Genomic DNA, 21,854 nt, shown 5'->3' with positions numbered 1-21,854 from the left:
ATGGAGTGAGAAAATACAAAGAACAGAGAGGTTGAGGAAGTGGAGAATAGAAATTAAAGAAAGGGGAAGGGTGGACATGAAAGAAATGGGACGGCACATGGAGGGAGAACGCTTTGTAGTTTGATAAGGGCATTCATTTGCCCCCCCTTCCTTTTACAGGTCTATATTTCTCTCCCCCTCCTCCCTCTGTCTCTTATTTCCACCCTTTTCTTCTTACACTTACTCTGCAATTCCTCCTTCAACCATTTCCAGCTACCTTCTCCACTTCAGTCCTCCCCGCTTTCTCCTTCACGCCCTTCGTCTTCCCTTCCTTTCCAACATGCCCTTCCCGATTCCATCTCTCCTTTCCTCATGTCCTCCAATCTCATCTTCCCACCTCTCCATTCCTTTCTCCTTTTAATCCTTCCATTTGTCCCCTCACCCTCCTGTTCGGCGGCGGGGTCCCTGTGCCCTGACTGAGCCACCGGGACCTGCTGACAAATCGATACATCACTGTAATTGATTCTGTCGGGCCTCAAAGTGTTCAATGAGAGCCCCTCCCCCTCCTCCTCCTCTCTCTACTCCCCACCATTTCTTTTTTTTTTGCCACGTGGGCTTCGGCACAGTCCAGCTCAACGGTAAATGGAGCGGAGGCATCCATGTGCAGCGAAGGGCTGCCGGTGGTGGGTGAGGGAAGGGCGCTGGGGGTGTTGAGGCAGGTGAGGGGGTTTGGGTGGAAGGAAGGCAAGTTGGAGGGTTGAGGGTTAATCGGAGCAGTTCCCAAGGTAAAGGATCGGCCCATCTGGTTAATTAGGACAGGTAAAGGCTCGATGTAGAATGTGTGGACATGGGGGAAAAAAGAACCATGTGCCAGGTGGGAAGGGAGAGCATGTGTGTGTGTGTGTGTGTGCGTGTGTGTGTGCAACGGGGTGCGGTCATATGTTCTTTTAGTTGCTCGCAGCTCCTCTTTGACGACATCATGGTGATAACCTGTTGTTTGCAGTTCCATCAATTACAGCCTATTCTATGTTTGACCAACTGCTGCAGGGGATCAACAGATGCACACACGCTCACCCACAGATGGCAGGAATAGCATTAAGCGAGCACGAACCATAAAAGAGAGGCTGCAGCAGAAAAGTGAATGTGGAGATATGAGGCTGAATTGGAACAAAACAAAAAGCAGAAGCATCCAAGATTAAAAGACATATTTTTTTATTATTATTATTTTTATAGATACAGCACAGGAGATCAGGGAGCGGAGGAGAGAAGAGGGAGAGATGGAGGGTGATATAGAGTGTTTGCAAGCCGGAGCTTATTTTTCGTGTGTGTGTGTGTGTGTGTGTGTGTGTGTGTGTGTGAGGGTGTGGAATCTTATGGACAGTGAATCATTAATATCAGCAGCCTGTAAGACACTAATGAATAACACGGGAATATATCAGCTCATCGTTTGCTTCTCTCCTCTCCCCTTTGCTCTTCACTCTGCGCTCTCTCTCTCTCTCTCTCTCTCTCTCTGCACTAGATTCATTTCTTCCAGCTTTAATGAGAAACACCTGCTAGAACTCCTCGTTAGGCATCCCTTGTTTAGGTCCCTTTAGACTTCTAGTCCCTCTTGTCTGTACTGTGTGTGTGTGTGTGTGTGTGTGTGTGTGGCTCCTAGCTTTGGTTCAAATATAAAAAAAATATACACTTTTGAGGACAACATCTTGCAATCTCCAAGATACAGAAGGTGATGTTTTGGTTTGTCGGATTGTTAGAGTTAAAAATTTAGTGGACAGAGGAAGAAAAGACTGGTTTTGTCAATGCTGGAAAAGCTGAGTATACTACATTAGAATGTTTTTGCAGTGCAGTACAATTTATGTGCATACTATGTTGTTTTATTTACATATGATAAATTCGACCTGGAGTGTGTATGTGGGTAATATTTCACCCCAACACTGTACGGTTGGTAATTACCTTGTTCCTGTTTGTTATGTACCCATGATGTGGGTTCTGAAGTGTCCTTTTTTTCCTATGCAGATTTAAGTATTTTTATTTGCAATAGACACAGGAGATAAACTGTGAAGCGTCACCTTTATGCAACATTTGCTCTTTTGAATGAAAGATAAGGGCGTCCTCATGATTACTGTAGAGGGGCGTCCTCAGAATACAGAATGTCCATGTCTACAATACACCATATCCTGCGATTTCATGATGAGTTAAATGTCTGAGGAGCACATTTCATTTCCCACCTCTACCTTTTAATGCTAATCCTGTCCGTGTGGGGCTTCATTCACACGCGTGTCCTCTTAGCTGGCATGCTAACGGTGTAGCAAACAGTAATCCTGCTGTCAGTGGTCACCTGGTTTCGGAGGGCCCTGCAGCGTCACTGTGAGGACTTAGCGTTGGTAGTGCTGTGTGCGGTCACTGAGGCCAACATTAAACTAGCTGTTGATGGTCAGTAAATACCTCTAATGCTGGATGGCTGCTTGTTAAACCACGAGGTCTTGAGCCCAATTTACATGCATGAAGGTGTGTTTCATTAGAAGTGTTTGAGGTAAACAGAAACAGAGGTATGTGTGAGTGAGTGCTATATTGAGAATAATGTTCCATCTACACAGATAAGGATCCTGCTCCTAAACCACTGGGGCTCATTAACTTCCTCATGGTGACGATGATGAATGTTGGTCTATACAACACACACACATATATATATATATATATATATATATATATATATATATATATATATTAGATTTCTCTGTTTTCCAGCCCTCGTTCACTGTTCCCCGCTTTTGTTCCTTATTTCACTAACCCTCCCTCACTAGCAAATGCATTTTTCTGCGCATTCTGAAGTATCGCATGAGAAAAGCTGTATGGAAACAGCAAAGTGCGATGACACTTCCTCAATTGTGCAAAAAACCTTTTTGTGCTCGCTTAAGGTTTTTTTTTTTTCCTTTGTCAAAAAGAGTTGATGTGCTTAATGGGATATGGAAACGCCTTTGCCAACTACGTTCCGACGCAGCAAACATTTACCTTGCTGATCAGCTGTTTTACATGGCAAGAAGTTCCTCGCTCTATTTTTCTCATGTAGTTGCGATAGATGTCCATGCAACTTATTTGGTTTCCGGCTCACAACCTCTGCTTCGTTAACTGAAGCGTAGCCTATACCGCTAACTTCTGACAAAACTACATAACTGTGTAACCTAGTTTATTTGTACCAGACCATTTGTAAACCTAATTAATTTTTCTTTTTAGCATAATTTCAAAAATTCCGCTTGACAATTGAAGGGAAACATGACTCCTGCCTCTCTTAGTCACTATATCTCTTGACCTTTCACCGTACTGCACATTATCCATCTCTTGTCTCTTTTAAATGTGTTCTCTCTCTTTCCATTATGTCACCGTCTTCGTCAAGGTTTCTCTCAGAATGGTCTTTTTGTCTTTCTGACTGTTGCTCTCACTTTCTGTCTTTGTCCTCACACACACCCACACACATCTGGCTGCTAGTCTGCCTTATATGTGTGTATGGGACCGCCAATGAGGTGATTAATGGCTTGTTTGTGTTTGACTGTGTGACTAAACCCATGGCCCTCATCCTAATTAAAGATATTTCTGCTGATTTGGCTGGGCCCCACCTGTGTAGTGCGGTTTATACAGCTGATTCTTACAATACAGTTCTTGCTTCGGGCTTGCCGATGCTGTACAGTAGTTTGATGAATGTTTCTAAACGTACTTTTTGATGGGGATGGGATGATTATTGTTTTGTGAAGTGTCGACATGCCCGGAGTATTAATGAAGCTCCCCGTGAATGTGTCTGTGTGTGAGAAAATGCAAGCGTTTTTATATGAATTCAGTTTGTTGTCCTAATTATCTTTCCCAGAAATGCTTGCAGATTTATTTATTGATTCAGTTTTGAATAGTCGGACAATAATCTTTCTTTTCAAACTTTACCTAGCCCGGGGGAGCTTTCAGGAAACTCAACAGAAATTGTGACACTTGACCAATGTGCCACGCACGCACCAGGAAGAATGATTAGCTCATTCATATGTGTACACTGGAAGATCCAAGATATCCAGGATATGATGGAGATATATTTTGTTGTTGCCTCATTCCCAAGGCTTTTTAGAAACACTGCACATTATTGTTTTGCGGTGCAGCATTATACAAAGCTTTGAAAGCTTCTCTCTTCACATCAAATCCACAGCAAGCTGCCTGAAATGTGTTTTTTTTTTTTGTCTCCCCTTAACCTTTGCAAACCACTTGTCCTGTGCTTTAGGCCTATCCCAGTATGCATGTCGTTTTTGTCATCATTTAGTAAAAAAGCCTGTAGTCTGATATGCTCCCGCTTACTGTGTACATTTGTTTGTGCCGCTGTTTGCTGTTAATGCAAATGTAACACTACATTCATGCAATAGAGTTGTAAGGCTGGGCCTTCTGATAGAGCTAACATACAAACACACAAAAGCTTCACATCTCAGGGTAATTTATATTTTCCAATTTACTTCACCTCCATTTTTTTTAACTTTTTATCCACAAAAACAAACGTATAACATGCAAAGTACACACAGAAAACCTCCCCAGCCTACCGATTTGCTGGTAGGAAGCCATGCTAACCACTGATCCACCATACCAACGGCTTCAAAACACAACAGTAAGAGTGCACCTGAAGGCAGCAATGCAGCTGCATGTTAAACAGAGCACTGTGCGCCTTGCTGACTGAACTCCACTTAAACGTAAACAAACTTTTTCGTGTTTCACCCTGTGTGCGTGAAAAGCGTGTATACAAGCCGCCCTGTGCCTCTGCGGGACCACCCTGTGGAATACGGTGCGTGTGTCTGCAAGAGCGCGTGTACAGCTGTGTTTGGTGCAGTGCTAAGGCTAAACACACTTAAGGCTAAGCAATCAGCGAGTAAAGTTTCCTCGCCGCTGTCATTAAAGCTCCACATAAAAGCTTAAGCTGCTTTTATCCTTCTAAGGAAGAAAGGGAGAGCACATAATTAAATTAGATGAAAGGAGGGGAATTAGAGGCTTCCTCCTCTTTAAACACAAATGACTTAATCAGAACCTTGGGCTAAATGAGAGACAGACGGCTACATGATCATGGGCAGGATAAACATCCCCCTCCTTGCCGCCATTCTTTTTGTTGTCTCACTTCTCTTCATGTCTTTATTAACTCCCTAAACTGCTGCATACTGTATCTCTTACCGTCTGTCTGTCCAGCCTTTGTCTACCCCCACATGTTTACACGCTGAGAACATCATTTCCTGTTCACTCAAAATGATGCACAAGCATCCTGTTTTCCACTTTCTTGTTTCTGTTTCACAATTTTCACTCATACTCCTACTGTATGTCTTTAACTGCATTTTACATTTCACCTCTCAATCGCACCATTTGCCACCTCCGACTAAGGAAGGGTATCTTTAGGACTTTATCGATACTAGTGCTCTTATCGATTCTGCTTCTCTGTTCGGTTTCCTATCGATACTCTTATCGGTTCTTTTTGCTTATATTGTGAGAAAAACGATGAAGTTCCAAAATCTTAAATATACATTCGCAGCTAAACAATTAGCGTAATGGTTAGCTTTAATTTATTAGCCTATTCTCCGTATGGCATCGCTAATGTTACCTAGGACGAGGATGAATGGCTGAACATTTCTGCAGCTTTATGTTATGCCTGTTTTGCATTGTTGTGATAAATTGTTGTGATAAATTGCTGGTATTACCTCCCTTACTTGTGAGGGTTGCATTTGTGACAATGAGAGTTCTCAGCATCTACTCGATGTGTCTCACGTTGTACTGAACCGGAGTCTGTGTGTGTGTGTGTGTGTGCGTGTGTGTGTGTGTGTGTGTCAGAGTAAAGCACAGAGACGGAGAGAGGAGGTTTGAGACGCTGCTATTTTCCGCAGAGATCTCACTCCGTAACTTCTAAAGTACCGATAGCAGAACCGTTAACTCCGGACCTTATCAATACTCTGGATTTTTAGTCATTTGGAACCGATTCCCTTTTAGAACAGAGTTTCGAGGGGCATCCCTACCTCCAACTCCTGACTTCCATGCCACAATTAAATCACCTATAGGGTGAAAACTGTGGCCACCAAAGATTTCTGTGGAGCGGTTGCGCCTGCAAAAGTCAGGAGCTTGAATGCACCACATGAGCAAATCGAGTTTTAAGCATTAGAAGCTGTTGTGCCTTGATTTATAAGCCCTTATTGATTCAGAATATGAATCCTATCATACCTGAGACAATGATCTGTTTCAACATGAGCGCCCTCAGAGAATGGAAGTTTATTTTTTACACGATCTTCATAAACACTGGTTTGAAGGAGGGCATGATGCAAGGCAGCGCATCAAAGGAGAGAAAAAAAAAACCCTTCTGAGATGTTGTTTGTTAGATTGAGCTCTGCCTTTAATGTCGGGTAAGGGTTCCTTCTGAAATGAGATCCAGCACTGCATCAAACTGACACTAATAGATGGTAATGAGCTTATTAGTTATCAGAAGAAGGTCATACATATTTGAGGATGTGACGGGCTGTAAATACGGAGCTTTTAATAGACTAATAGACAGTGGAATAAGGTGTGTAATTAGTTAAAAGTTGTTTTGTTTTTTTTAATTTGATGTATTTTATAATTTGATGTTTTGGAAATATGCTTATTTGCTGTAATACTAAGATTTAGATGAGGACCTTAATACCCCTCTCATGTCTTTATGATAAATATGAAGCGAACCCCAGCCTGCTGGCTGAGCTTAGCATACAGAAACAGGGCCTGGCTCCGTACTGGCAATCACTTCCTTAAGTCTCAACTGACGAAGAGACGGAGGAAAGTGACTGCAATTGGCCAAAAATGATCTGACTCTGGTCGACATGTTTTGCTTTCCTTTTGATGTCTTTATTCTAATCCCAACTAATAGGAGGTTGTCTTAGCATCATATTTATTGAACTGAAATTAAGTACTTTTTTCTTTCCCTACATATTTGTTCCCTTGTTCCCAAGTATTCAAGCATGTGTGTATATTGATTATAAAACTTTGCCTCAGTTTCACACCCGCACAAAGCTGCATCATAAATAATGAATCATTCCGTTTATTACTGTTACCAGAGTACTGTAAATATGTCTCTGGAAAAATTTGCCGTCTTTTTAATTTAGCCCTAGCATGAGAGGTGGAAATCAATGCTGTTACAAGAGCAGGAGAGAAGAGGAGGAGGAGGGTGATGGAAAGAGGAAAGTGAACCGGGAGTTGGAGCGAAAGTGTGTTCGAGGTGAAAGACGGGCAGATGAAGGGAAGCAGCTGCATCATAGAGTGAAACAACAGGGCAACGCTGTCTTTTTTTTTTTTGGGACATACAGACATACATTTGCAATTGGAGTTGACTGTCTTCCAGCTTTTTACTCTTACAGACTAGAAGAAGACATTTGTGTTAAAGTTGATCTCGCATGCTACTCACATGATGGGGAAGTTGTCCTGCTACACCACACACACCCGCACCATACTTGAGAAGAATGTGTGTGTGTGTACTTCAGTATGAAAGCCTGTTGTCCCACTAACATCACTAGAGACCTGAGGGAAGCCATGAAACTTCTAATTAGCAGCACAGAGGGAAGCAGCCCGAGCAACCAATCATATCTGCTTTAGAAATCGTTTCCCCGTGAGACACCATGGAAACGGGGCGACTGAGTAACCAAGGCAATGAGATATGATGTCATCTATTTAGTGGGCCGGCATTACTGTAATTTTATATCTAAAATGAGATGAAAGAAAGATTTTATTTTTGTGTCTGTGAACATGTTCCACTCACTTTTCTTTCCACGGCTCTCGGCTGTTCTCGTCCCCGCAGTCGTCTCATTTGCCCGCCGAGTGTTTTTCAAAGGGGAAATGTTGAGGAAGGAGCACTGAGAGAGAGACGGGGTTCATGCAGAGTGTGTGTTGTAGATGAATTGTTTGTCTCCACAGACATGTTTTGATTCACGCAGCATAGATGGCAGCAGACAAATCCATGGGATGCCGCGTACATTTGAAGTACACTTAAAGCACTTTACTGTGAGTGCCGACATTACCTACCTTGCATGTGGACGACAGTAAATGAAAGAGAGAGCGTTGCAGGTTAAAATTCTTGATATAAATTTGCAAGGACTATGGGGGGGGTGTAACAGCAGTAACAGACATAGTGGTCCTGTGAGTTTGTAGTCACGCACACCTGTTTGTGCATGTGTGAGAATGTCCATAAACCCAAAGAGTCGGGGAATACATCATTTCCGAACACAGGATTGAAAGCACATCGTGGATTTGCTCTCTTATCTATTAATGATCCACTCGTACATCTATCTGCCTCTTACAAAGGTCAAGCTGTCCTCATATGTACTGTACGTACACACACACACACACACACACACACACACACACAGACTCATTTATAAGGATTATTGCTGAATACTGTGTGTGCTCTACAGGCTTCAGTCACCGGCCGAAGTGGCAAGGTCAAATTAACTTGCATGCTGTTGCCAAAAACAGACTGTGCAGGAAATAATGTCAGCAGGGTTGTTAGCATAAGCTGCAGAAGCTATAGGCACGGCTGTCAGAGTAATTTGAATTATATACCATTTTAACGATCTATTGTCAGTGCCCTCATTGTCCTGAAAGATCACAGCCAGCCATGCAGCACCCCTTCTATTACACAGCTTATTATAATATTCAACCATACAGTTATAGACTGTTTTTGAATGACAGCAAGAACAGTCTGAACATTTCACAGGTTCATTTAGCTTGACTCTTATCAAGGAAAACAAGGAGAGATGAGCCCTTTTTTCACATCAGATGACTCCGTGAGGAACAGCAATGTCACGTGATTAGCTGCCACTTCATAGGTCATCTTTGAGAAATATGCTTCACTTTGTTTTTTGAAAAAAAACAAAAACTTGTTAAACAGGCAATAGACAAATTATTTGCTTTGACTTATCATTATGAATAAAATTTTGATTGCACAATGTAATGGCTGTAGAATAATGACACCATCGGCCTTTAGATTAGTTCCCTATAAGCCTTGATTTTCACTCTGCAATATTGTCGGACAGCGGGTACGATCTGCCAAGAGAATAAAGGCTTGATTTACGGCACAAAGCCGCGGAAAACAAAATGCACCGTGTCTTGTGCAGTGTTGACAAGTTGTTGGAATTAGCTAGCACCAGTTCCAAAAGTTGCCATCATTGCCGCCATTGGCTCATTTGCATATTGGCAACGCTGTCACGATATCATTCTCGTTAGGATCTGTGGTTGTGTTGGTTACAGCGAGGGACAGACTGGCTGTGCAGGAGGAGAGGGAGGGACCCTGTGCTGTAGGCAGATGAGCCGTGGACATTGGGAATGAATTACAATATGATATATTTGATTGAATATATTTCTTACTTTTTTTTTTTCTGATAGTCTGAATAAGTTGCTGAAAACTTGAAAAGTTGTCCATCGCGTCTTTAATTTGTGAGCTTAAGAAGTGCTGAACAGAGCCAGACTAGCTGTCTCCCCCTTGCTTCCAGTCATTATGGTAAACTAGTCAGCTCCCAGCTCGAGAGGGAGAGCAAATAAGTGTGTGTCCATTCATGTCCATGCAAATCTGTCACATTTGTGATCTGTAAAATACAAATTAGGAGGTATTCCAACACAAATGACCCATTTCTCCATCAGCGTTTGTCCCTGGGGTCACGTTCCTTCTTTTTTTCGACTATCCTTTTCTCTTCCTCGTCTGGTTGAGAATTATGGAGGCTGCAGTGGAAATAATTAAGGAGAGCTCTGATGGTATTATAAAAGCAAATTCACGAGGCTCATCCACCCACTCAGCATTTGGAGAAAGAGTAAACTCAAATCCTGGAAAAATGCAAATGATAATGAGATGGACGACATGCATGGCAGCATGCGATAAGGAGCATTACATCTTTGAACAGGCGTAAACCAGATTTCTTGGGGATAATAATTTATTACACTACATTTGAATCACATATGAAGGAACACTGACTTCTGTTATCTGGTGTGAATGCACTGCATGGATCTAATGACAAGGAGGGTACATTTCTACATCATAAAAGTCACTTGGTGATACAAGTCAAGTGCGAGTTGAGCTTACATTGTTTTTTTTGCACCAGTCCTCATTGCGGTAGAGCTGCATTGAAGGATACAGTAGTCTAGGTCGTCACAAATGCATTTGTGTAACTTTGGCCTTGCCAGTTTCTCAGTCATCCACGTTACATTCTGAAAAAGTTGGAGGAGGGATGTCATGTAGCACCAAAAGAGAAATAAACCGTCAAATGAAAGGGAAAGAGAACCAAGTAGCTGAGGAACTCAATAACAATTATTCCACTTAGGATGTGAATATATTATGAGAGAATGCTGCTCAATTTGCCCAGGGAGCAGTTAGGGGTTCAGTGTCTTGCTCAGGGACACTTCGACACAGGACAGCTAGCAGCCAAGGATCAAACCGCCGACTTTGCGGTTACCGGACGACCCTCTCTACCCAGTGAGCCACGGTCGCCCCGTAGATAGGTGTTCACATGTACATCTTTTTCTGTTAAGAGGCCACAACAATGGCTAACTTGCTTTCTTAGACACACGTTGCACTCAAGCCTGACCACTTATAGAGTGAAGCGATTGCTGCAGGTGGAATGCTGTCTAAATGCCCCAATGGGGAGACTTCATCTTGATGTGCAGAATTGCCAGGAGGCTTTCCCTATTACTGACTTGTGCACAATCCATGTCTTTGTAGCATTAAACCTTATTCATCCTGTCTCTTCTACTTTACCCACATCTCCCTTTGATTATCAAAGTGGGTTTAAACTTAAAGCAAAAAGAGATCCACCTGGATTCACCTGGTCACCCTTTTATATACTAAGAACTCTTGCTGTTTGTGGTTGGCACTGTCGACTGTATAAGGCCACGATCAGCTGTGGACAACTGCTCTGTTAAAAGGTTGCTGTCCAAAGAGAGAGCCTCTTTCATCTTCACATTTATTAGAGTTATGTTCTGCTTTTGTGAACCGTGTTTTGTTTTGCGGTTTGAAGTTCAAGGAGTTACCACTTTTCAGAAACTTTCAAGGTTTGTTAAGTTTTATTCTATCCCCCTCTGCTTGTGAACCGTGAAGTGGTGGCCGTCTGCATTTCTAATGTTTTCGTTTGTGTCAACATACAGGCATGTGCGTAATTACTGCCTGTTTGCGTTTAATTACTTACATCTTGTGTGTGTGTCAAACTGCTGTGTTAATTAACTCAAAACTAATTGTGCAGTATGTTCAGGACAAGTACACACTGAAGACTTGACTGCATCTTGTTATGTGTTATATGGTTGCAAATCTTTGATTGGGGAATTTACAAATTTCTTTTAAATCATTGCAGAAAAACATGAAAGTCCTTATATTATTGCCTAGATCTGTGGAAGTCACAAACTCGTATCTCAATCATTCTTTTGCTGCTTTAATAGTTGCCTTCTAATTATGAACTACATGAACAAAATCCACCTCTTCTAACAGCATAGCAGTTGGGGGGGGGGGGGGAATTGTCCGTGTAGTTGATTTCAATATGCCTTCAGGATAGAGGAGACTACCAGAGAGAACCTCTCATTTAATGCTGATGTTGTGTCACATCGATGTCAAATCAGTGAAAGTGCGTTGACACGAGAGCACATCTTGACTCGCATCAACTCAAGTAAAGCATAAACACTGCACAGGTGTCTGTATAACAGCATGACCATCACTGTACTCATCCGTCATATTTAATGTAACCCGATCATCATCCACATCGATGGCACATGCTGCTGGCGAACGACTCTCACTGTAACATCTGCCACTGCCACGACCCACTTATTATAACAGCCATGATTCAGGGAGTCTGAACAAGTCACCCTGGCGCATTGAAATTATTGTCCTCTTGACTAATCCTGAGCTTCAGTAGCCTACCGTTATATTGAGCTTGCTTTTGATGAGGGGAGACATTGCCCTAACAATGGAGATTATAATCTTTACGCACTAGTGGTGGTTCATAATGCTTTATCTCTTCCTCTTCCTCTGGCATCTCTCGCTTAACACTGTTTAAATATGCAGCTGTTCAATTTTGCTAAGGCCATGTCCACAATTTTTGGGGATTTCAAATAGAATGCAACACCTTTTACATTCTACTAGGTTACATGTAGGTGAGAAGTACAAATAAAAAGTACAGCATAATTCAGCATAATACTGCATTCATGTGATATGGGATGGATGGCAGAGATAGGAAAGACTCCCGCTCCAATTTTATCCGATATTTGCGAATGACGACCATTACCTGATAAGTTTGCTAAAAGGTAGCAATGCCTGGGTGTTAATCCTCTCTCGTCCCCGTCTCTGGCTGCTTCAACTACAAAACGTATTGCATTTGGGGAGATTTTCATACAGCAGCGGCGCTCATCATTTAACATATACTTATAGGGTAAAGACAGTTTTATCTCGGAAAGCAGGTGAGACTTATCTAAATACATTACAGCTACTACAAGGCAATACATTTACAAATGATGACTGATGACCACGGTTCTCAGTCAGAGAGCGGAAACCGGGGAGAGAGAATCACTCTCGACACCGAAGCTTACTTACCATTATATGTCCGAGCCACTGAACATGATTTCGGTCATCATTTGTCCTTCCTGTTGTAAAATGTCTAGCCTGGAAAATGCCTGAGCTTTCAGCCTGATTTCATTTCCGATCCTGTTTGTTCCTGACCAGAGCTGATTGTCCCTCACTAACGCTCTGTTCTTTAATGTTCCGCTTGCATTCTTCCAATCTGTTCATCTGAATCTGTTCCAATATGTTTTTATTTTCTACATTCAGCCACAGCAATGAACGCTCCACTGAGTTTCCAAGTGCTGGGGGATGGCACCCCTCCTGCTAATGAATACGCCTTCATGGGTGCGTGTTGTGCCGGCGACCGGTTGAATGGTTAGATGCATATGTCTCAGACAACAACCCTCTGATAGACGCACGCAAGAAAGCGCGCACACACACACACACACACACACACACACATGCACAGTTGGTATCCTTTGCGGAGGGACATCCAAACTAATGAAGGGTCTATCTTTTAATGGCAAGTCAATGAGCCATCCAAGCTTAAGTCTGAGAGATTCATGAGTGTGAGTTTGAGTGTGTGTGTGTGTGTGTGTGTGTGTGTGTGTGTGTAAGTGTGTTTGCTGTCAATGAAAGTTATGGTAACAGACAGTTGCCCAGCGCTGACTGTTAGTGCTATGAATGACATGTTTATGCTGATTAACATACATTACAGTAGCATAAGGTCACAGTCCATCTATCCACAAACCAAGCATCATCTGTCTGTATTACACCCCAACTTTGACAGCCTATCACACGCCTTATAGGGGCTGTGTATTGGCAGGGACCTCATGATACGATACATAAATACGATGAGGATGAGGCCAAACAGCTCATAATAATGTATAAGAAACCTCCATGTTGGTGGTTCGGTTGTTTGTTCTATCACCTCACAGCAAGAAGTTGTTTTGAACCGTACTGGGACCAACCGGGTCCTTTCCCTCGGAGAAGTAATGCTGATTGTCAGATAATACAAGCTCTCTTTTAAGGTGTGCTCATCAGTTACAAATCTGGATTGTTTTCAACCTTGAAATTCAACCCATTCGTAAAGACACTAAATAAAGCAGAGCTTGTTTTTTTACCTCCGTGTCCACCTTCAAAGGCAGCTGCAGGGTTGGACAAACATGCAATGATTCAAATATATACCCATTTCTCAACTGGTCTTTATTCTACAGCATAGGACAATCAGTGCTATGTGAATGCAGCGGGATGGACTGCTGCACAACAAACAGCAGCTCGGTAAAAACATATTGCATCCCCGTAGTCTCTGATCCAGTCTCTGCTGCTGCAACAACAGCCATCCCCTCGTACCCCCTCTCCAATTGAGTACCGCCTGTCACCCTTAATGTGGGCTGTAACCCACTGTGCCATGATCACTCTGGATCACAGCTTACAACCTCGTCGAGTGCCATGACACACAATTACAACCCATTCAATTTAGCCTGCAACTATGGAAAAGACTGAGCGAGCACTAATGATATCCCTGGACACTCTAATTGACACTTTCAACTTTAACGCAGAAATTAAAACCACTGAATTGGCAAACTGGAAAAGAGGCGCCGTAGCCGTGAGTACTGTATGGATTTTTTTTTTTTCTCCCTCCTCCAAAACCCTTTAGAGAGCTCAGCTTCCCTGTCAGCTCAAATAAACAAGATCCACATTTCTATGTTCACGGAGTTGGCAGACAGGTTGCACTCTTGGATGAAGGAAGCTGGGTGGACTGTGAAACCAGTCTGAATTATTTAAAAAATGAAGCCTGGAACTGCATGCTTCATCCATCATGAAATAGCCACAAGTTAGATTGTAAAAAAAACAAAACAAAAGTTTACCTGTCTTCTTACGAATGTTGTCAAAGAGAAATTTCAATTAATCTGTTGGCAGACCTGTAGCTAAACTACCTTTTTATATAAAGGGTTGGGACACTTGAGAGAAGGTCATGGTAACTTATTTATAGGAGAAACAACTACGGTGTACTATTTCAACCCTGGTTACAGTGTTCTTAACTTAAGGCAGCTGTATGTGTGAGACAATAAGACTGAGACGTGGAAGCTCTTTCAGAAGGTGCTTAAACCCTTCAACAGTTTTTTTTTTTTGTTTTTTTTTACCACTCGACTTTTGAAATTACACTGTGTGTTATTTGCGACATGTTTTTTTTATACATTTGGCGACAGGGTTTTTCAAGTAGCCCTGGTAATGAAAAACCTACGTTGACTGCCAAACCAAACTTAATTTCTAAATAGTTTGTAGCTACAGAGGAACATCCTGGCCGTCACCTTGCAGACAATGAGCTACACTAGTTTACAACAAACAGAAAAACTTGGTCACTGTATCAAGAAAACGTTACAGAACAAATAGTTGCCGTAAGATCAACCTTCTCCCAAATGATATTGTTAGTTGTGTATTGAGTGTAGCAATATCTTCAACTCAAGACTACTGCAATTAAAACAGCCAATTAACATGCTGTAAGATGGTTTGTGGGTGTGGGTGTGTGTGTGTGTGTGTGTGTGTGTGTGTGTGTGTGTGTGTGTGTGATGAATATTTGATGTCTAGAGTCTCACTACATGCTCCTCTCTCCGATCATGACATCATGTTGGGACCACAGATCATTTCTGCATAATAAATGAGGTCACTCACTCATATCAAACTACCACTGATTCAAACCCTTGTCCTCACTACTTTTTCCATCTGCCTCTAGCTTCCAATCCCTTCTCTCTTTTCCTGTATTCTGATTTGTTCACTGTGCCATACACTTGGGGCATTGTATCAAATATTAAGTGGTTTAGATAAGTTGGTGACTTCTAGGGAGTGTAGGGAAACGGTAGAACCCTCTATTTTGTTGAACAGTTGTAATGCATGTTGGATAAAGGATAGGTAGGTATGTATTTATTTAGATTCCCTCCTACTGAACATTCTTGTGGAAGGACGGAGGACTTTCAGCATATTAAATATGTAGGTGTCATTGTTGATAGCAGTCTAACCTTCAAAAAGCTAATTACAAAAAATTGAAAAACAACAAACCCTCTCTCATTTTAGATTTACAAGAAATCAAATGACTACAGATGTAGCAAGACTGTACACACACACACAATATTATTGACACATTTGTCATACTATATAACAGCCTGGCCTCAGATAAATAGTACATCTATACAAATACTTCATAGTCTGTGTAAGCATGGATTGAACATCATAAATACAAAAACCTGTTTCTCATCATTATGGCAATATAATTAAAAAGTATAATCTTTTGAAAATGTTGTGTCAATGGCCAATGTTGGTTATAGATGTAAGATAATTCACCATCTAGCAACACAACCTCTTAAACAGTCTGTAACAATGTCTAGAGCTGGGTAAAGGTCAACAACTTATCTGTTATCTCTGTAACCTGCACACTACCAGTGACCTCAGCCCAGGGACTACAGATGATATTAGCTGTTAGCTATATCAGGTACATATATTGTGCATTGTCTCTGCTAAATAAACAATAAAGAACAAGTACAAAATAAGGATAAATGCCACCTCCACAAGCTTGACTGCAGCTAATTAGGATGAGCCATGTGCCACCACATCTGTGAAAATGTCTTCATGCTTAACTTCAGCCATTTTAATTATCTTTTATGAAAGTTAATGCCATCCTTTGTGTTTTTAAACAAGTTTTATGACTCTAGGCCAATGAAACACTTTGAAAATGGGCAGTATAATTTGAGAACATTGATGAATGTCAATGAGAAACGCACCTTTTTCCCCTTAAAAAAATTTAGTTTTTGAAGATGAAAGAAGCACTCTTGACTTCAGTCATGTTGTGGGTTCATGTCCAGTTCATGCTCGCTTATACCCTCGATCTACCATTCTCAACTTTGAACTGCAAAAAAAGCAACAAATTGCAGGGAGCCAAGTTGAGCCAACGGACCTAAATGCAAAATGGAAAGAAGCAGGGAATAGCAATTATGCGTGTGCTTGGTTACGTATACGTGTGTGGGATGCTGACTGGTTGCACGGACCCCCAACAGTGAGATGGAGAGGAATTTGCGAAGTCGTCCTCCCTCCCTTCTCTCCACATTTCACTCTGAACAACACGCCGGTATCAAGCTGTGCACCGGCGTGAGAGGGAGCGAGAGAGAGACAATGAGCGAGAGCAGAAGAGACCATCAAACACTCTGTAATAACTGGTCCTAATTAAGACCAGGGGGAATAGGGGAGTTATTAGCTGTCATAAGCAAGTTCATCAGACCTAGAGAGAGCAGTTACAAGTGTGTATGTGTATGTGTGTGAGAGGGGAAGTGATTGTTGTCTATGCATCCTTATGTGCGAGAGAGAGACATAGAGATAGAAGAGAAAGAAATGCTCATGACTGTAGTTAGCTTTGCGTGTGTGTGTGAGCGTGTGTGGGTGTGTGTGAGCGTGTGTTCATGCATGCGAGCTGTAATAGTCGAGCAGAAGTATTCCCTCCAAACACCCCAACTGTTATTAATATGTATGCAGCTGAGAGCGATACCCATCTCCCAGCTCATCAAAAACACACACAAAAATGCATTATTATTAATCCCCATTAAACCCTCCACTCCATATACACACACACACACACACACACACACACACACACAAAACCAGCCACCTATCAGCAAGGAAATTATTAGTGTTTCTGCAGTCTGAGTCATTTAAGTCATTTCCATGGAGGGAAAGCTTTTGAACTTTGGTGACTCATCCCTGCGTTGTTTTATTCCTGAAGGTTTGTCTTCTACCGGTTTTACGTGGATGAGGGCACATACACACAGACACACGATGGTACTTGTACAGTAGTTGACTTCCAAGGTTATTTTATAGTCATTGTACAACAGGGTTGCACAAATGCAGATTCTAGTCCCATTTTGCTACCCAAGAAAAACACAAAAAAACAATATTATGGAGTGGTGGAGGATTAAGGAGTCTCACAGCCAGTGGAAAGACGCTGTTATGACGTCTGGTGGTATCTGCTCTGTCAGGTGATACTTCTGTACCTCTTTCCAGATGGCAGCAGTGTGATCATGTGGTGGCTAGGGTGGGTATTGTCTTTTAATATCCCTTTAGCTCTTCGCAGGCTCCTCTTCTCACCGATATCGCTGATGCTCAGTAGACGGGTACCAATGATGTTCTGGGCGGGTTAATCACCCGCTGTAGAGCCCTCCTGACCCGGGTCGTGCACATCACATGCCAGTTTGTAATGTTTCCAGTCAGGATGCTTTCTATTGCTCCTCTGGAAAAGTTTACAAGAACTTACGAATTAGAAATGTTGCCTGCTTAAGTTTCCTTAGAAAATGCATCCGTTCATGAGCTTTCTTCACCAGGATGGAGATGTGTGATGAACATTTCAGGTTGTTTGTGACGCTTATTCCCAGGAACTTAAAGCTGTTAGCTTGCTCCACTGTTGTTGAACAGTGACTGCTAAAATCGAAAGTACATTCCGCGAACAGGACAGTTGGTGATGTTAAGCCATGGACCTCAGTGAGTTGTGGGCACAATCCAAACTATTTATCAAATATACTGTCGGTTCCAAATCATCTTGCCCCCCCTCACGGGAGTTCCTCTCCAGAGCAAGGGTCCAAAGAGAGAGGATTCTTTCAGAAAAGTGTAAGAGTGAGTTTGAGTGGCAGGATGATTTTCTGTAACTATATTTAAGTGAGCAAGACTAAGTAATATAACATAATCTACACTTCCTCAACATCAGGGACTTTCATTTCGCTTCTGCATTTGTATTGCAAGTAGAGTTTCATGGCCGTACCTGTATTTATTGAAAAAAGTGCTCTGTAGAGCGTACGCGCTTTGAGACTCCCGGCTCGACCCGTTCCATACAATTAAACTTGAAAACACAAGTTAGCTCTGAGAGCGCTCTTGTGTTTAAGTTCAAATACAGCATGTTGTTCCGCTGCTGTTGTACCCGGCAGAGTGCCATTAAGGTCCCAGTGGAAATAAAGACGGTGCCTATCGAAGTTCACCAGCCCTCAAATGAACTCCTAATGAACTAATTGAGAGGGCAGGAGTCATATCTGCAGCATATTGTTGTCAGCTGTGTTCACAGGTCAGGTAAGCAAAGGAGAAAGATGAGAACTACCTGAAACTGAGACTGTAGTCACACACACACACACACACACACATATGTTTTATTTAAAAGCTCACTAAGGCAGCACAATTATGCAGAAATTTGCCTACACTGATAAATGTCAAATTCCTCTATTTTCCATTGTGTACTTTCCTGCTAAATACACTTAATGTGTTCTTTATCCTTAAATTCTCCTTTTCACATTTTCCCACCTCTTTCTCGTTTCTCTTGGACTACATTCACATCTTTTTGTGTTTTTTGCGATCTATCGCTGCTTCTCTCTGGACCATGCATTACATTACAGCTCAGCCTCCATTGATTTGCTCTCTGGCTGAAGTGCTATTGATTACAAAACATGCTCCAGTGCTACTGAGCTCAGGCACTACCACTGTGCAAAGATCGTACGTATAAAAACAGGCACATGAGCACACACACTGATCCCTCAAACACCTCTCCCTCTTTTCCATCTACTTTTTTATCTCCATTTCATATCCACTTCAAACATTTGGCAATGCACTAGGTCCCTTCTTTGTCTTCCTCATCTCCATTGACACTGCATCTTGGTATTCATCGGCATATTGATTAGTTCCGCACTACGGAAGACATACAGCATGTCTTCATGTGCAATCCCTCAACCATTGTTTTGGAACTGATTGTTATGGGCTGAAAGGACTTGACATCGAGAGAAAACAGCAACTCTTGATGAGTTTTTCCCTGGAAGGAAGGCCTCGGAATGTACCTTCAAGATGTGTTCGCGATGTGTAATGTGAGTCTGTGTGTCTGTTTAGAAGAGAGGAAGCCTATCATCAGACGGGCCATGAATTTATGTATTTATGCTAACACGCTGAGTGCAAATGCTTTTTAATGAGAGGGAGAGAGAGTGATCAAGAGATTACGGGGCATGGTGAGGAAGGAAATTGCCAAGGTTTCGTGCCGCTGAAACTGGCGTATTCACATGCTATGAAGCAGGAGAGGGAATCTGCTGATGTGGAAAAGTGCAGACAGGCTCACTGCCACATGGACAAACCCATACATCTGTGCCGATAAGAGCTTTTCAACAACTTTTGTCCGTCTCAGGCTCACCTTTTTATTAGTTTGAAATGGTTTTCTTCTTGCTAAAATGATGAAACCCACATACATCTTTAAGAATCTATCGGCGACCTTGAGTTAAGACTTTTGTAATGCATATCTTTGTTCATATAGATGGTCTGTCACATTCTAACAGCTACTGGCTCTACTTCATAGCTTATTTTCCAGTGGGGCAAAGAGCTCATCCATTATCAATAAGCCAGCCTGCACAATTAGACACTTGGACCCGATCCATCTTTCTGACAATGTCCAGAACCAAGCACTGTGTCTGCATGTCACATGGCCGAGTGTAAGTGTTTACTGTATATGTGTGCACTTGTTTATGTTTCTTTTGAATGCATTTAAGCCCAAACTAAAGTATATCAGCATATAGTCAAGGAACTGCGATTTCGATGGAAAACATGCACCCATCTCTTTCTCTGTGTGTTTGCTGGTGTGGACATATGGACTCTACAGGCTCTGCTGGAGCATAAACCTGTTCCAGAAATGAGCAATGTTTTGAAGAGACAAGAGACAAATAAGTCTTTTGAATGAATTGTGTGAACCTATCACCCAGTTAGATACCAAGAAAAGCAAACAAGACTTTATTTTGATATTGAAATAATTTATTATCAACTGAAATGCTGGACAAAATGGAACTAAATATTTCTCCACTACCTCAACCTCCTCGTTATGTGCTAAGCTTTCATACACTGTATATTTTTGTTTCGATGTTCATTTATGTGTTTATTAAGAATGGATTCAGACAGAATCTATGTTGCTATTTAAATTCCTCCGAGAGCTCCTTCAAAGAGCAGAGCCCTTTTTCGCCACTTCTAACTGTTTCATTTTTTTGCTGTAAATGGTCAGCTCCTTGACATATGCGTCTCTAACTGACCTCAAAGGGTTTGTCTGTATGACGAACACAAAAGTACAGTGAATAGATAGGCGTGAAGGAGAATTTAGGCCTTGTACACAGGTATTTTTGAAAACTGTGTTTTCCTTCTTCGTTCTAAAAAAAATCCAATACACAGGAACGCGGTTCAAAAGAAAATCTCTGTCCAGACGAGAAAGCAAAAACTCAATTGTAGTGTTGTCAAAGCCAGTGGGCAGGTTGGGAGACACACACACACACCGGCGTTGGGGTGTGTGTCGTGTTATTGTTACATTGCATAATGTAGCAGTGACCTCTGTAGCGCATTCTGACGCCTCTCTTCCTCAATAAGAGTAACTATACATTTATGTGTAAACATGTGAAAAGTTCTGTAAGCAAGGATCTTTTAGGGATCCCAAACTGTCATCACACTAGGTGATCTTTCACCTGTAAATTAGCTGCAACCTCTACTGTGGCCAACAATATCGAATCAATCACGTATTATAATGTGCAGAGCAGTTAGACAGTGGACCGATCAGTAAAAGAAGATTATTGGGCAGACAGGAAGGGCGGTCTCTATCTCCACACTTGGCTCTGATTTTCATGTCTCAGGGATGATGGTGGAGAGAAATGCTGAATTGAAGATGTGAGCCATGGGTGACGATATGAAGAGAGGATGTGGAAGCAACGTATCAGGCTTTGGTGGATTTTTAACCTCTGTATTACATAAGACGTCTAATGTAAAGCATCAACAGGAGTTGGAGCAAAGGGGATCACTGTTAGCGAGTGCTTTATGGCACATGTGTGTGACCTGAGGATTGACTGAAAATGGTAAAGATATACATGTAAAGATATGGTGACTGTAAATGTGACATTAGAAATGGCTGCCTTTGGATATTAGAAATAATGTGCGAGGTGATCAGAAAAAAAAGTGGCTGCCTTTTAAGCTTTCCACTAAAGACCAATTGAAATGCTTATTTGCGCTGTGCAAACTGAACTATATTACACACAAAAGACAAATTACAAATACGTCGGAAAAAAAACAACAACTTTGAATGAAGTTCGGTAAAAAAACCATCATATAAAATCAAGATGACATCTGCAGACTCAACTGAATTGGATTACATATATTAAAAACACAGGCTGGTCTCTCACTACAATGGCTGCCACTGCCCATCTCTCAAATCTAATTGTTTGGTTTAATCGCATTCATTTGTGCCAATTTTGCTTACGTTGAGACTTTTTTCCATTTTCTTTTGCTTCAGTTTAGG

The sequence above is a fragment of the Anarrhichthys ocellatus genome, unplaced genomic scaffold (genome assembly GCF_004355925.1).
Source record: "Anarrhichthys ocellatus isolate YVR2014 unplaced genomic scaffold, GSC_Weel_1.0 scaffold24, whole genome shotgun sequence".
NCBI classification, from domain to species: Eukaryota; Metazoa; Chordata; class Actinopteri; order Perciformes; family Anarhichadidae; genus Anarrhichthys; species Anarrhichthys ocellatus.
This window is presented reverse-complemented; position numbering follows the sequence as displayed.